Source organism: Trachemys scripta, chromosome 20 (genome assembly GCF_013100865.1).
Source record: "Trachemys scripta elegans isolate TJP31775 chromosome 20, CAS_Tse_1.0, whole genome shotgun sequence".
In the NCBI taxonomy this organism is placed as follows: Eukaryota; Metazoa; Chordata; order Testudines; family Emydidae; genus Trachemys; species Trachemys scripta.
In genome coordinates, this window is record NC_048317.1 from 5,478,673 (window position 1) to 5,492,301 (window position 13,629).

A 13,629-nucleotide genomic window follows, 5' to 3' on the forward strand; every position below is an offset into this window, starting at 1 on the left:
CGGAGGTGCATCAGCAGAGCTAGGTTGGGGCCTATGGCTGGAATATCAGGGTTGCAAGAGCTGCAAGGGGGGGTAGTTTGCTCCCTGCCAGAGTCAGTCCCATCTCCCCGTTACCGTAAGAGCTCTAGGCACACCGCAGTTTTAAATAAAGCACCTCCTTGCCGTTAACACTGGCCCCTATGGCCCGGTGACTGCCCCTCGCTGTGGCGAAGGACCCCGCAGATCTCACAGGCCCAGCGCAGGGGCAGCTGGTCCTACAGAGCCACGTTTTCTCTGAACGGAGCAGCTGCCAGCAGCTCCTCACGGGAGGCTCCATCGCTCCACCGAGTGACGTTTGCCTGGGAATCGTTTCCACCACAGGCCCCGGCGGCATGCGGTGTCAGCTCCGATCAAGGCAGGCGTCCATCAGCAGCCCTGGCCCTCAGAGCCTCCATTAGCCAGAAGTGATTAGGAATTACCCTTCATTACAGGTGCACTGAAGTGAAAAGCGCCAGCCCGGGGACCCCTCAGCGAGGGAGGGTTGGGGAGGTGAAGCTGCCATCCACAGTCCCCGAGCCAGGGGCTCACGACCCAGCTGAGATGAGCTCCTTGTTCCTGGCGAGGGGAGACGGGCATCCACAAGTAAGGTGCCAGCCGTGGCCGAATAATCTCACCCAGCCAAAGCCTCGGATCTGGACGGCAGGGACAGAAGAGTGACCTTGTGTGAAGAAGGCCCAGAAAAGGCCAGTGTCATCTGCACCATCCCGCTGCCCCCGGCATGGACCAAGTGTAACTCCAACGTTGCTTTTCATACAGGACCGGTTGCTCACTATGCTCTCAGCTTAATCCTACTGCGCAGTCTTGGTCCCAGGCTAGATTCAAAACTGTGAAAGAGCCAATTTTCCATCTGTGGTTCAGACATGGGCCCGAAATCTAGATTAATCTGGAGCTGCTCTCTCCTGGGCACAGCTCATGAGACTTTGGCGCCTTGGGACCTGCTGAAATTCAATTCTATACCCTCATGCAGACCTTGATCCCCGCCCCACTGGCCTCTGTTAGGAAGAGAGATGGCCAATTTGTATTCACAAGAGCACAAACCTGTTTATCCAGGCTTGGGCTTCCATAACTAGAGGGCTCTGCAGGCTATGTCTCTGTATATAAATATATGTATGTGCCACATAAGGGGATTAAATGTTTATGAGCCATTATAAATTCGTTCTTTTCATATTTTATTCATGGATCCTTTAGTGAGCTCGGGCTGGGTTAATAGACCCATTTCCAATGTATTTCCCCTTTTTCCTTTGCCTTTCATAGGGCTAATTTGTTCACACACACACATACACACCTCTTTTATGAAGTGCAGAAAGGATGGGAAACCAGATTACACCGCCTGCCCCAGGGAAAGGCCTGAAGCAACATGGATGAATTCAGAAGCCAGCTCGGTGATTGGCAGAGTGGAACTGAATGTTAAAATGTTGCCTAGATACTGCAGTGATGCGCGCTTCCTAAATACCCTGGGTGACATCCTGGCTCCATTGAAAGACATTGGGAATTACGTCACTGACTTCAAAGGGAGGCAGGATTTCACCCCGCAGGTAGATAGAGAATTTGCATTGATATAGCACCTTCCATCCAAGGACACTAGAGCCGGACTCAGGGGCCATAGAAAAGTCAGTGGAAAGACTTCCAGTGACTTGGGATCGGGCCCAGGATGCACGTCACAAACATTCATTTAGCTCACAACTCCCCTACTAAATAGAGGGGCAAATCGTATCCTCGCCTTACAGACGGGGAAGGTAAGACACAGAGGCTAAAGCCGCTTACTCGGAAAGTCAATGGCAAAAGTGGGAACAGAATCCCAGTCTCCTGCCTCTGGGCTGTTCCACAAGGCCACCGTATCCCCTTGCTCCATCACAGAATTGTTCCAAGGGCTTAAAACCAATTGCAGCAGAATTCTTTTCCCGACTAGATGAATGAGGCTGTAGGATGAAAATCCCCAGGTGTTTTGTGGGGCTCAGATATTTAGTATTTGTAGTTTGGCAGTGCCTAGAAGCCCCACTTGTGGGCCAAGACCCTACTGTGCTAGGACCTGTACAAACATAGAACATACAGATGGTTCCTGCCCCAGGGCACTTACAATCTCTCCTAATGGACAGTAGGGGCCTGCCCCAGGACTCCCTTCATTATTATTTGCATGACAGTACTACCTAGGGGCCCCAAACAAGATGGAAGCCCCACTGTTCTAGGCACAGACAGTACAGAACATGTTGCAAGACAAAGAGCTTACAACCGAAAGAGAAAAGATGGGAGGGGAAACAAGGTCACAGAGCAGGTCAGTGAGTGGGGACTAGAACCCAGGTGAGTTCCAGTCTAGCGTCCCGTCCGCTGGATCACACCACCCTGGGGCATGTGAGAAGCACTGAAGTCTGTATGGCAATCAGCAAATGATACAGAACCAGCTTTCCAATGCTCTCCTCTAAATCTATTATCATTCAGAACCAGGCCGGGCATTTCTAACACGCTCAGACCCAACCCTCCGTGCCTGGACAGGGAGGGTCCCAGGGCACCGTCTGATGGAAGGTTTGATTTCTCAACATGGGAGGAGAATTAGGCTGCGAATTAATTCTGCTAATGAAACGTCAGGATGAGTTTGCATGCCCTTGTCACCGAGTCAGGCTGATGGCATGCGAGAGGGGTTGAGAGGTCCCTATGCAGAACACGCTTAGCGTCTCCTGGACCAAAATAGAGCTTTTCCTGGATGATTCTGGTCTAGGTGTCGTGGAGGACAGGGAAGGGATGGGCTAGGCCCGGCTGGATCACACAGTGAAGAGAAGTGCAGAACAGTTATCTGAAAAGAATATTGTACCTTTATGAATAAGCATCTGACTATCTCGGAGTACGTCAGGAGTCATCTGCCCCAGGCGGGAGAGTTACATCAGCATCAAACCAACGTGAGAGGAGAATCAGATCCAGGCCACTTCCCGATGAACTGATTTGTTCCTATCGCAGATGTACAACAGCCCTGGGGTCTTTACCCACCCGTCACTCACATGCTGTGCGACCGTGGGCCGGATCCCTGCCCCTCTCATCTGCGGGGGAGGGGGCGGTGATTCTGACCCATTGTGGGGCACAGAGCTGGGAGGCAGAACTGGAACTTTTTGCAGGCTACTCTGACTTGCAGAGAGCGCCCTTGTTATCCCCCAAGGGGAAGAGCCTACCACGGTGAGTGAAAGCTCAGGGACACCCGTGCAGAATAAAACCAAGATCCCCAGCCCGGAAAAGCCAGGCCGGGTGCGTTTCCTGACACCATCGACTGCCCCCGAAGTGCCAATTCCTTTTCGGCTGCACCTGTTCAAACACTTTGAATTCAAGGGCCTAAATGGGAGCAATATTCATCCCCGTCTGGGTAGGTTATTACAAGAGGGAGGACTTTAAATAAACAGGAGGCAGTATGGCCTAGTGGATCCAGCACTGGCCTAAGGCTCAGGTTCTGCTCCTGTCTCTGACAGGACCAGGACTCTGATCTAGATGGAGGCCTGTAGGTGCTACGGTCATTCGGGAAGGCCAAATCCTGAGAGGCGCTGCGCTCCTTCCACACGTGTCGAAGCCAGGGAGAGCCCCGCTCTGTTGACAGTGGGGCCAGACTACAAATGGGTGCAACTCCATTGAAGTCAGCGGAAGCGATACAGACTTACACCAGCTGAGGATTCGGCCCCAAGTGCTTTAATGCTCCAGTGGTGAGTGCAGCAGGAGAACCTCGATAGATCTGAGATCTTCAGATGAAAGGAGCTATTCTTAATTAGCGATAAGGAGACTCCTTTGGGAGCCTGGCTAAGGAGCTGTCCTTCATGCTGAGGCAGACCTACTCCTCCAGGTCTCCAAGGAAGAGACCCCTGCGCCTTGTAGCGTGGTTGCCTCTCTCCATCTTCCCAGTTGCTTCCTATCAGCACGAACTAATTAAGTTCATAAGGCATCAGACAATCAGCCAGCAGCCCACAAGACGTTGTGTTTAATCATGTACTAATGGCATGTTCTTAGCAATAATTACAAGATAACAGTGTTTGCAGGCTGTAATCAGAACAATTCCAGTAATTAAATCAGCCTTTTGTCAGTACTATTCTTCCCCCTTTATCGTGTGACAGAGGAGCACATCAGGACCCCTTCAAAGGAGGAGTGTGCACACTCGAAAGAGCACTCACTATGCCCATGGCCCTGCGCCACCTCACTGCAGTTGGTACTGCTAATTGAAATCCGAGAGAAACGCTGTTTGCAAAGCGCTGCTTCCTAGATGCGTGGTGCGTTTCCTGGCTGCATCTGGCTTAGCGCTATCTCGCGCAATTAAAAAGCGCCCAAATCATATGACACAGCTTCACTTCACAAGCATTGCATGCGGCACAGAGGCCTGGACCACACCCGCTCCACTGCTGCACCCATGCAAAGTTGGATGGACAACACCTGCCCCACACATGCAGAGTGCAAAGGTCAGCATGCAAGTCCGAGGCCGCATGCAGAGGGGACTGCTGCATGTGCTAGACACATTCTCATTTTCTTTTAACATCACAAGCGTCGTGAGCGGGTCTAGCACCTACCTCTTTGGTGCAGAAGAGCTGTCATGCAGCTTTTGCATGCATTTTGGTGCTCCTCAATGCCTGCGTTTTATTCCTGCAAAAAGCCAGACCTAAAGGTCTAATGGCTATCAAACTGGCCACTTCCACCCAGTCAGAAGGAACACGCTGCATCATATCACTCAGCAGAACTGCCATTCTTGTAATAGAGTGGGATTGTGGCTCCCCTTAGTGGCGGACACTAGACTAACATCCGACAGCATTCTCACAGATAAATGGGTTTTCCTTTAGTTCAAGGAGTGTTTAGCACTTGGGAGTCCTGCATTCAGTCCCTTTCATGGATCTGTCCACCTGCAAGCAGCTGTTTGTTACCCACCCATGCTCTGTCTGGTAAGTTTATTCATATTCCAGGACTGCCTGCAGACCTCAACAGTGATCAGGGTCCTTTGGGTTGGTGCTGTAGGTAGAGTAACGGAGTGTCTCTGCCCCAAAGGGCAATACAGACCACCTCCAAGCAGAGGGTGGTGCCGAGAGATGAAGTGACTTGCCCAAGGTCACACAGCAAGTCATTGGCAAAGCCAGGAATTGAATCCCCTTTTCCCTGACTCCTCACCCAGTGCCTCACACTTCCTTTGGTTAGAGTCAGGTTTTAGAACAAGCTAGAAAGGGTGCACGACTCTTCTTTTTGCAACAGACACCCAAAGCTCATATTCATCCCCCACACACACACACATCCCTTCAATTCTGCCTCCAATAAGATTTCCCAGCATTATTATATCAGCCTTATTCGCTATTAGCAAAGGTGATTCTCTGAAGCCTCACATTATATCACCTGCCTTCTTCCATTTGGGAGGGTCTTGTCACTTTTTGGTCCTTTTCCGTCACTAGATCCAAAACCTAGTCTTTTACATTTGAAAGTACATTCAAACTCTCACACCCATGCCAAGGGTGCTGTCTGTCCACCAGCCAGATGGGTATGGGCTGCCCAACCAGATGAGCATGGTTTATAGCAGTTTTTATTGTTTAAAATGGGCAGGAGCCTGGAATCAATGGAGGGCACAGAACTGGGAATTGTCTGGGTAGGGTCAGTCAGTGTTCTGAGTGCTTTGCAGGAGAACAGCTTAGCAGACACAATTAACCAACTATCCCAGTTCTGAGTGCTCCAAATTAATGCCCAGAATGAAGTGATCAACTGCACACTCAAGGTGATATTTAGCTCCCAGTGTAGATAGGAATCTCCAGACTGGAATGCCGATTGCAGAAGGAGAACATAACAACCATACTGGGTCAGACCAAAGGTCCATCTAGCCCAGTATCCTGTCTTCCAACAGTGGCCAATGCCCGGTGCTTCAGAGGGAATGAACAGAACAGGTAATAAAGTGATCCATCCCCTGTTGCCCATTTCCAGCTTCTGGCAAACAGAGGCTAGGGACACCATCCCTGCCCATCCTGGCTAATAGCCAGCATGTGGTGATCATTAATATTAAGAGGGCACTTTATTGATCTATCTAGCCCAGCTGCCTCCAACCCCCAAGACTACAGCAAAAGGTAAGCTCTCTTCACAATCCCCACCAACTCGACAACCACTTAGGGCCAGATTTTCAGAAATGCCGACCACCCTTCACTCCAATGACAGTCAGTCAATGGGGGATGGAAACAGCACCTTGGAAAACAGCTCCCCCTAGTCTATTGTGGAATGTCAGACATATAAAGGAAATCTTCCTTCCTGATCGTTATTAGCGCCGGGCCCTGAAGCATGAGATTTAATTGCCTCCATTGCAGCTGGCACAGCTATGAATGTTGTTCATGGTCACAACCTGCAGAAAAAAAAGGCATTTTTAAAATAAACACTTTTTAAAAAAATTGTGAACAATAATCTGAGGATAAAAATAAGCCAGTTTTATGGCTTCTCGGGTAATTAACTTAGTTCTCAGCCATTAATTTACATACCCAGAGTTCTCTGTTTAATATTCTAATTTGTGGTTAATCATCTATCAAGAGAGAACAAATGGTGATTAGCTCATTTTTACCTCCTTGAGGGCTAGGGAGGCAATTTGGTCCAATCAATGCATTAGCTTGCACAAGGAAACTTTATCTGAGCCCCTTGAATTATTCATGTCGTGATGGTGCCCATCTCACCACCCAAACACATCCTCCATCCTTCTGCACCCTCATTTCCAGCTAGGTTTCCCCACCCAGAGCCAGAAACACTCATCTTTCTGTTCACTGCAACACGAGCTGGATCAGTCCCTCCCTGTGCCCTCTGTCCACAGCCACCCGCATGCCCCTGGTCTGACAGGTTCTCACAGCCGGCCTTGTGCTGCTGTCAAAAGGGATCCAGAAGATCCTTCCAAGAAGGGAAATGTTCCCTGGGAGGAAAGGACGCCTTGCCGGGGGAGCTCAGCAGCTAGGCTTTGGCTAGGGTCTTGTGTAGCCTGAGCCTGGAAAATCTGGCCCTAAAAATCGTCCTAGAAACAGCAGCATCATTGTGTCAAATCATAAACTCAAGAATAGTGCCTCAACGTATCAGCTTCTCTAGTGCTTATCAGCGTATCAGCTCTCTGCCCTAGTGCTTATGCAGTTGTCTTCTTCCCTCCAAAGCAAAAGGCCCAGAAAGTGCTCTCTGCCACACAAAGTAGGGTGACCAGATGTTTTGATTTTATAGGGACAGTCCCGATTTTGGGGTTTTTTTCTTATATAGGCTCTTTTTACCATCCTCCCCTCTCCCTCCCACTCCTGTCCCAATTTTTCACACTTGCTATCTGGTCACCGTAACGCAAAGTGATGCCAGACTCTCAGTACTGCCTCAGTCCCCTCTGTTGCTGTGCCTGGTGCCTTTGAGATGAGGTGTCAAGCCAAGATCCTGATTCACAATGAACTTTGTCTACTAAAGACAATCATCATAAAAGCAAGGAGTAAACCCAGTGTCCTGGCTAAATTTCTGTTAGGCAAAATGTATTTACTCTGATTCAGTTCCCAGCGCAGGTTCAATCTGGTATGATATTCTCTCTCCTCCCCGCCACCCGCTTTCATGTCCCGTCCTAGCTGTTGGGTAGCATTGCTTTGTACTGTTTATAATAGGTGCCACACTCCACTGGTTATTGGAGTACATATACATCTATACCTATTCTTTACCTATTGTACCTAATATGGGGACTTGGAAGGGTGAATTAACATTTGTACACCAGTTGGGGCTTGCCGTTCTAGGTCCAACAATTGTAATGTCCTGTCTCTGGCCAATAGTTGATGTTTCAAGGAAGGGAAAGACCCATAATGCACCTGGCTAGTTTAGTTCTTGCATGCTCGGATGCTATGGTGATGGTTCCGCTAGAAGACCAGACCGAAGTTAAGTTGGGAGCAAACGATTGTTCTACAGGAACGGCAACAAAGCATGAGCCCCCTTCGACCTTTCCCCACATCTGCACTGAGCTGAGCAAAGTCTGGCCCTGTATATTTACAACATTGATCAGAAAGGCCAAAGTCCTGGGGTGGTTTGTTTTTTTAAAAGTTGTTCTAAAGCTCCCACTAAAACTTCAGTGACTGTTAGACCTTTAAACAACAACCCCCCCCCCCCCCCCCCCCACCCCTCCAGGAAAGGCAGCAAAGGATGATTAGGGAAGGGAACCCACATGCAAAGTGCCAAAAGTTGCTCTTCAAACATGGAGTGGTCCCTCCTCCACCCGCGGTGATATCCGGAACATTGGGAGACGCTCCTGACCAAAGGGATGAAGGGTGGTGTCACAGACTGATGACGCCCGCAGATTTCTTGGCACCTTGAGAGCTCCGTTGATATCAGCATCTTGTCCCCACCGCCATGGCATTTGCAAACTAAACGATCCCAGTTTCTAAATTCTCACTTGGAATTGCAAATACTATGATTGGAGCTCGATTCTCCCCCACCCTAGACATCCCCAGCTGACTGACAAGGAGGTTCTGTAAACCGTCAACGTGCCTTGTCTTTTAATGAGCACGTCTTTGACTACAGTGGGAGATGCTGGTGGAGATTTAAAGGGCAAGATTGCTCAAGATCCCATGGTCCTTCCAGCAATATCACAGACCCCTTCCTTACTGCACAGGGCGAGAGATTCACAAAGAACGGCACACATCTCCTTAGTGTTACGGCTACAGCTGGTCCCATGTGTTCATCAAACCTGTTCAACATGTAACACAGCTTTTACAAACAGCTTTGGGGGGGTGGGGAGAGATTTCTGTACATAACAAAAAAATCAATTTTGGCAAAACCCAAAAAGCTTTAAGAAAAAAAATGTGTTTCCTACCCAGCCCTATTTGAGAGCCCACTTCTCCCACCCCAGCTTGCTCATTGTCTCTACCAGCAGAGCTGTCTTGGCTTTTAGATTGGGAGCTCTTTGGGGCAGGGGCTGTCCTGTACTATCTATTTGTATAGTGCTGAATCCACTGGGAGGCAGTGTTGGCTAGAGCACTGGTCTGGGACTCAGGAGACCTGGGTTCTATTCCCAGCTCTGCCACTGGCCGGCTGGGTGACCTTGGGCAAGTCACTTCTCTCTGTGCCTCAGTTTCCCCAAGTGTAAAACAGGGATAAGGATACTCTCCTTTTTTGTAAAGTGCTTTGAAATGTGCTATGGAATAGCTAGATCTTATTATTACTGCAATAACAGGTTAAATAGGGCCAAAACCACTTAGGCTTCTGTTCTTGACCCGCAACGCCTTACTGAAGCCCCAGAGGTTTTCCCCACTGAAATAACTCCCCTCTTCCCTTTATGCTCGTTTGCTCTTATTGTGCAGGAGGGAGCATGGTATTAATATGGATCCTGGTACCTCTCCTACGCAAGGGGCACCTTGCTGACAGCTAGTCATGTTACCAGGAAGGATGACACCTCACAGAGCGAACCCTCCAGCCCCGGAATCAGCCCTCGCATAGTTATTGAGCTGACAATTTAAGTCACTTCTGATGTGGCTCAGAATCGGAGAAGGGTTGATATTATTTTAAGAATTGCAGGGTTCACGTTTCTCAAAGCGAAGGCGGAAAACAGTTCTCCAGAGCGTGTGGAAAAAAAAAAAAACCCAACAAGCGGAAAGAATGTTTCCCAGTTTAACTTTGGGGATGCCGGTCTCCACGCACCGCAGCATCCAGAGAATTGTCCAAGAAAAGCTTCCTCGCCACCCTACATCCCGGCCTCTATTGTAACAAATCTGTGGCCAGAGGCTACAGCTGTTTGTCTCTACATAGCCCCTTGGGCCACGTGAGCTAATGGAGAGACTCCGTTAGTAGTTAAGAGACCCTGGGTCACATGCAAATCATGGCACACAGCCCAGTGGTTTTGATTGTATCCAGTACAAGGCAGTGACGTACTGCATCAGAGCCCCCTTGGCTCCTGCCTCTGCTAAGTCCACAGACTCACTCTGAGACCATGCAGTTTGTTCACAGGTTTGTTCCCACCACTGTTTCATCATATACAGTTGGCCCTTCACCATCTGCAGGCAGGAGGGAGGGAAGAGCTACCTCCCTGCTTCCACTCCCTGCCTTTTCCCTTTCTTTCTGCTCCCCACTGGCTTCCTTCCCCTGAGCCCCACACTAATTAGGGGGCAGCTCTCGCTGCCTCCCCAATTAGGGACAGGTTATCTCCAGCCAGCTCTAATCTATCCCCCTAAATGGGAGCTGGTGTGACAGAGGGCTGAATCAGCAACGCTTTGCCCAGCACCTTGTCCCACGTACACACACAAAAACACTTGCATGCCCTGCTTTCCCCCCAAAAATCAAACCAACCAGCACCCCAGGCCTGAGGCTGTTGCCTGGTACCTTGTGGGGTCATTTACATTAGAGCAAAGAGCACAAGATGGACCAGTCTGATTTGGTAGCGTTTTGGCACACCCAAAGTTGATGGGTGAATCCAGTCAAGTGGGTCTAGACATACCCAAAATCTAGGTCCCAACTTTGAGCCGTAACTCTCTAAACTTGGGCAACTCATCCATTGTCTCTCACCCACCATCCCCGCCGGGACACAAAGATTAATATTCCTAACCATTTATTCTAACTGTCCATTTTTATTAAGGAGCAGGCTGAAAACATTAGGATAGATCTCTTTTGATTTGTCCAAAAGCCAAGACAACAAGCATTTGACAGGCCCATTTCTTAACCTCCTCATAACAATGATTTATTATTATTTGGGGCAAAGCTTGGACGCCATCCAACCCTTTCAACTCCACAGAAATATTCCGATTTCAATCTCTCTCCTCTCTTTAATGGCATCCAATCTTCTATTTGTTTGATGAATATTTATGAGGTCTCTGATGAAGAAGACAGATTTGATCTGATTTGCGACTCGGTGGAGGCTCACCGAGTCCAGACCCTAATTAGTATTCAGGCTGCTTAATTTCTTGATTAAATTTTGTCTTACAAATAAAATATTTAAAATTAACTTCCACCTTTCATATAAAAAGGGAGAGTCCTATTAAAGTTGGATGATTGGAAATAATACAGGCTGGGGAGGCAGTTTGTGAAAGGCTCTTGGAAGCGGGTCAGTGATTTGAAATGGAAACGTAATTAATTTAGTTGAGGAGAAGCCTTCGCAGAGCCTGGGGAAGATGGATCCAGGCTAAACTGAGATGAAGGAACTTGTGGGGGAGACACGCTGCTCTGATGCGCACATTGGGCAGGGGGCGGGAACCCCACTCTGTACTCCTCTGGGCATGGTATGCAACTGCGACAGGAGCGAGAGCTTTTGGGATGGCGTGTGCTGATGAGACGTGTTTTGATTATTCACTCCCACACCCTCTTCCTTCCTGTTCCCATCCATCAGCTGAGCTTATTAATAACTCTTAGCATTCTCTCCAGCGACCTGCATCTGAGGATCTCAGAGCACTTTGTGACCCTTCGTTCATCCCCTCACCACCTATGAATGGGAGGTGGGAGGAGTGTGAGCATTTAGTCACTATATAGAGGCCAAACACACCCCTTCTATACTCATCCCCACACACCTGGGTCTCTTTGCAAGCCTCCTATGCGCATTCTGACATGCGGCGTGGGAAGTAGCAGTTCTGAGTTTATGCCCCAGCCCATAATTAAACATGCAATTGGTCCTTCCCCTCCAAAACAGTCTGACACCCCTGCTCTGCGTGACTCACGCGTTACATAAGGACTTCCGGGGGAGGCACCACATTCGGAAAGGAGAATTTCGTTGGACATGCTCTGTGGGGAGAGGGTCTAAGCTCCTGGGCATGGATCAGAACGGTTTTAGCTGCCTTTCAAAGGGGACCGTGCATCTTTATGCGTGACCTCTACAACTTCTCTGGATTTGTAACCTTGACAAGTTTAACCGCACTTTACGAATAAAAAAAAATATTGATTTTTAGTTTCCTTGCAGCCCCTGACCTTCCATTGCAGAGTTTTCATTGGACCATGTCAATAGCGAGAGACAGCGGCAGGTCTGCTTAGAGTCATGGGTCCCTTTTTTAACTATTAAAAGATCAGTAGCTTTCTCCAGCATTGCCAAGAGTTTTCCAGCTCTCCTCACTGAAAGAGGGCTCAGCTGAACAGTACCCAGCGGCTTTCCCACAGCAGTTCTACCCTGTTCAATCCACCTGCTCCTTAGGGAGAGAAACAGGTCTTGGACACTAAGAAATGAGGGTCTCAGGTAGGGTGACCAGATGTCCCAATTTTATAGGGACAGTCCCGATTTTGGGGTCTTTTTCTTATATAGGCTCCTGTTACCCAGGCACTCCCCTCGCAGAAAACAGCCACACAAGCTACAGGAATAATTCTGTTGGATAGCAACACCAGAAGGTCTTTATCTTATAAGTGAGTGCACATACCTGCAAGCACTTACTCAAGATCATACAGTAGCTCAGTGGCCAAGTGTGAACTAGAACGCAGGTCTCTTAATCCCCAATCCAGTGCCCCATCAACTAAGTCACCCAGTCGCTCTCAAGAGAGCTTTCAGCTTTAAAGCTCACCCTCGAAGGCTTCATTCCCTGAGGGGTGTCACGCCCCAACCAAGGCCCAGGCAACGCTTACGTCCCACAGGGCTTGAATGGAACAGGGCCTCAGTTTGGCCCCTTTGCAGGGCCGAGGCAGCTATGTGGTGCTGCAACAACAGAAGGGGAGTGTTTCTGGGGTGGGCTGGGGGCAGAGCCATCACTCCACCCTGCCCCTAAGGCTTCATCTGTTGGGGAGCCCTGAGCACCCCTATAGACAGGCATCTGTTAGGGGGCGTGCACCTTCTCCCGCCCCAGAGATATTATGCCTGTTCCTGTCTTTCTCCCTGTCTCCCAGCGCAGTTCCCTAAGCAGGAGCCTAGATCTACATCTACTCAATGATCATCCCCAGGTTTGTCTTGGGTAACTGGCTGTCACCCTGGCTATCTGTGGTGTCCCCTCTATTCCTGCTAGGTAATAGCTCTGCCTGTGTGTGTAGCTAATCGCTTAGCTGGAGACAGAGACTGTAGATATACGTGCAATGAAATTATAGCCTTTGCTGTCTCCTGACACTAGCACTGGCCTCCCACACACAGCCCCAGAGGCAAATTCTTCTTGCTCATATTTTTTTAACCAAAGACTGGTGCAGGATGAGTCTCTGGAGAGTCCGGTCTACAGCCGTGCGACAGTTCACTGTCCCATCAGCATACCTTCTCCCTGCCCACCTCCTGCGTGGGGCGAGAGGGGAGTTCAGGGTCTCGGCTCACTCAGTCCCTGGCCTCTGCTCAGATTGCTGCAGCGTGGGTGGGGGAAGGGGAAAGGAAAGCAGGTCTAGTGGGTGTTTTGTGCGACATGGGCACCCGTCCACAGGGGACTGGACTGAGACCCGACAACCTCCTCTCACTGAGCAGCTGTCACATAGCAAGAGACTTTCCATCACCATCAGCCTGTGCTGGATTTGGACCAGGGAACCTACAAGGGAAGAGCTCCATGTCACCTCAGCAGCCTGCCGATCTCCCCTCTCTACACCCTGTTCTCCTTGCTTTACGCTTCCCCTCCAGGCTGAGCCATGAAGCAATTAAAGCCCCCCCTTCTCCCCTGCATTGGGCCAAGGCAGAGACAGCGACAAAAGGCCAGCACTGCCCCCTGGTGGCTGTGAGCTAGGCTAGCCAGGCCAAAGAAGTGCTGATGT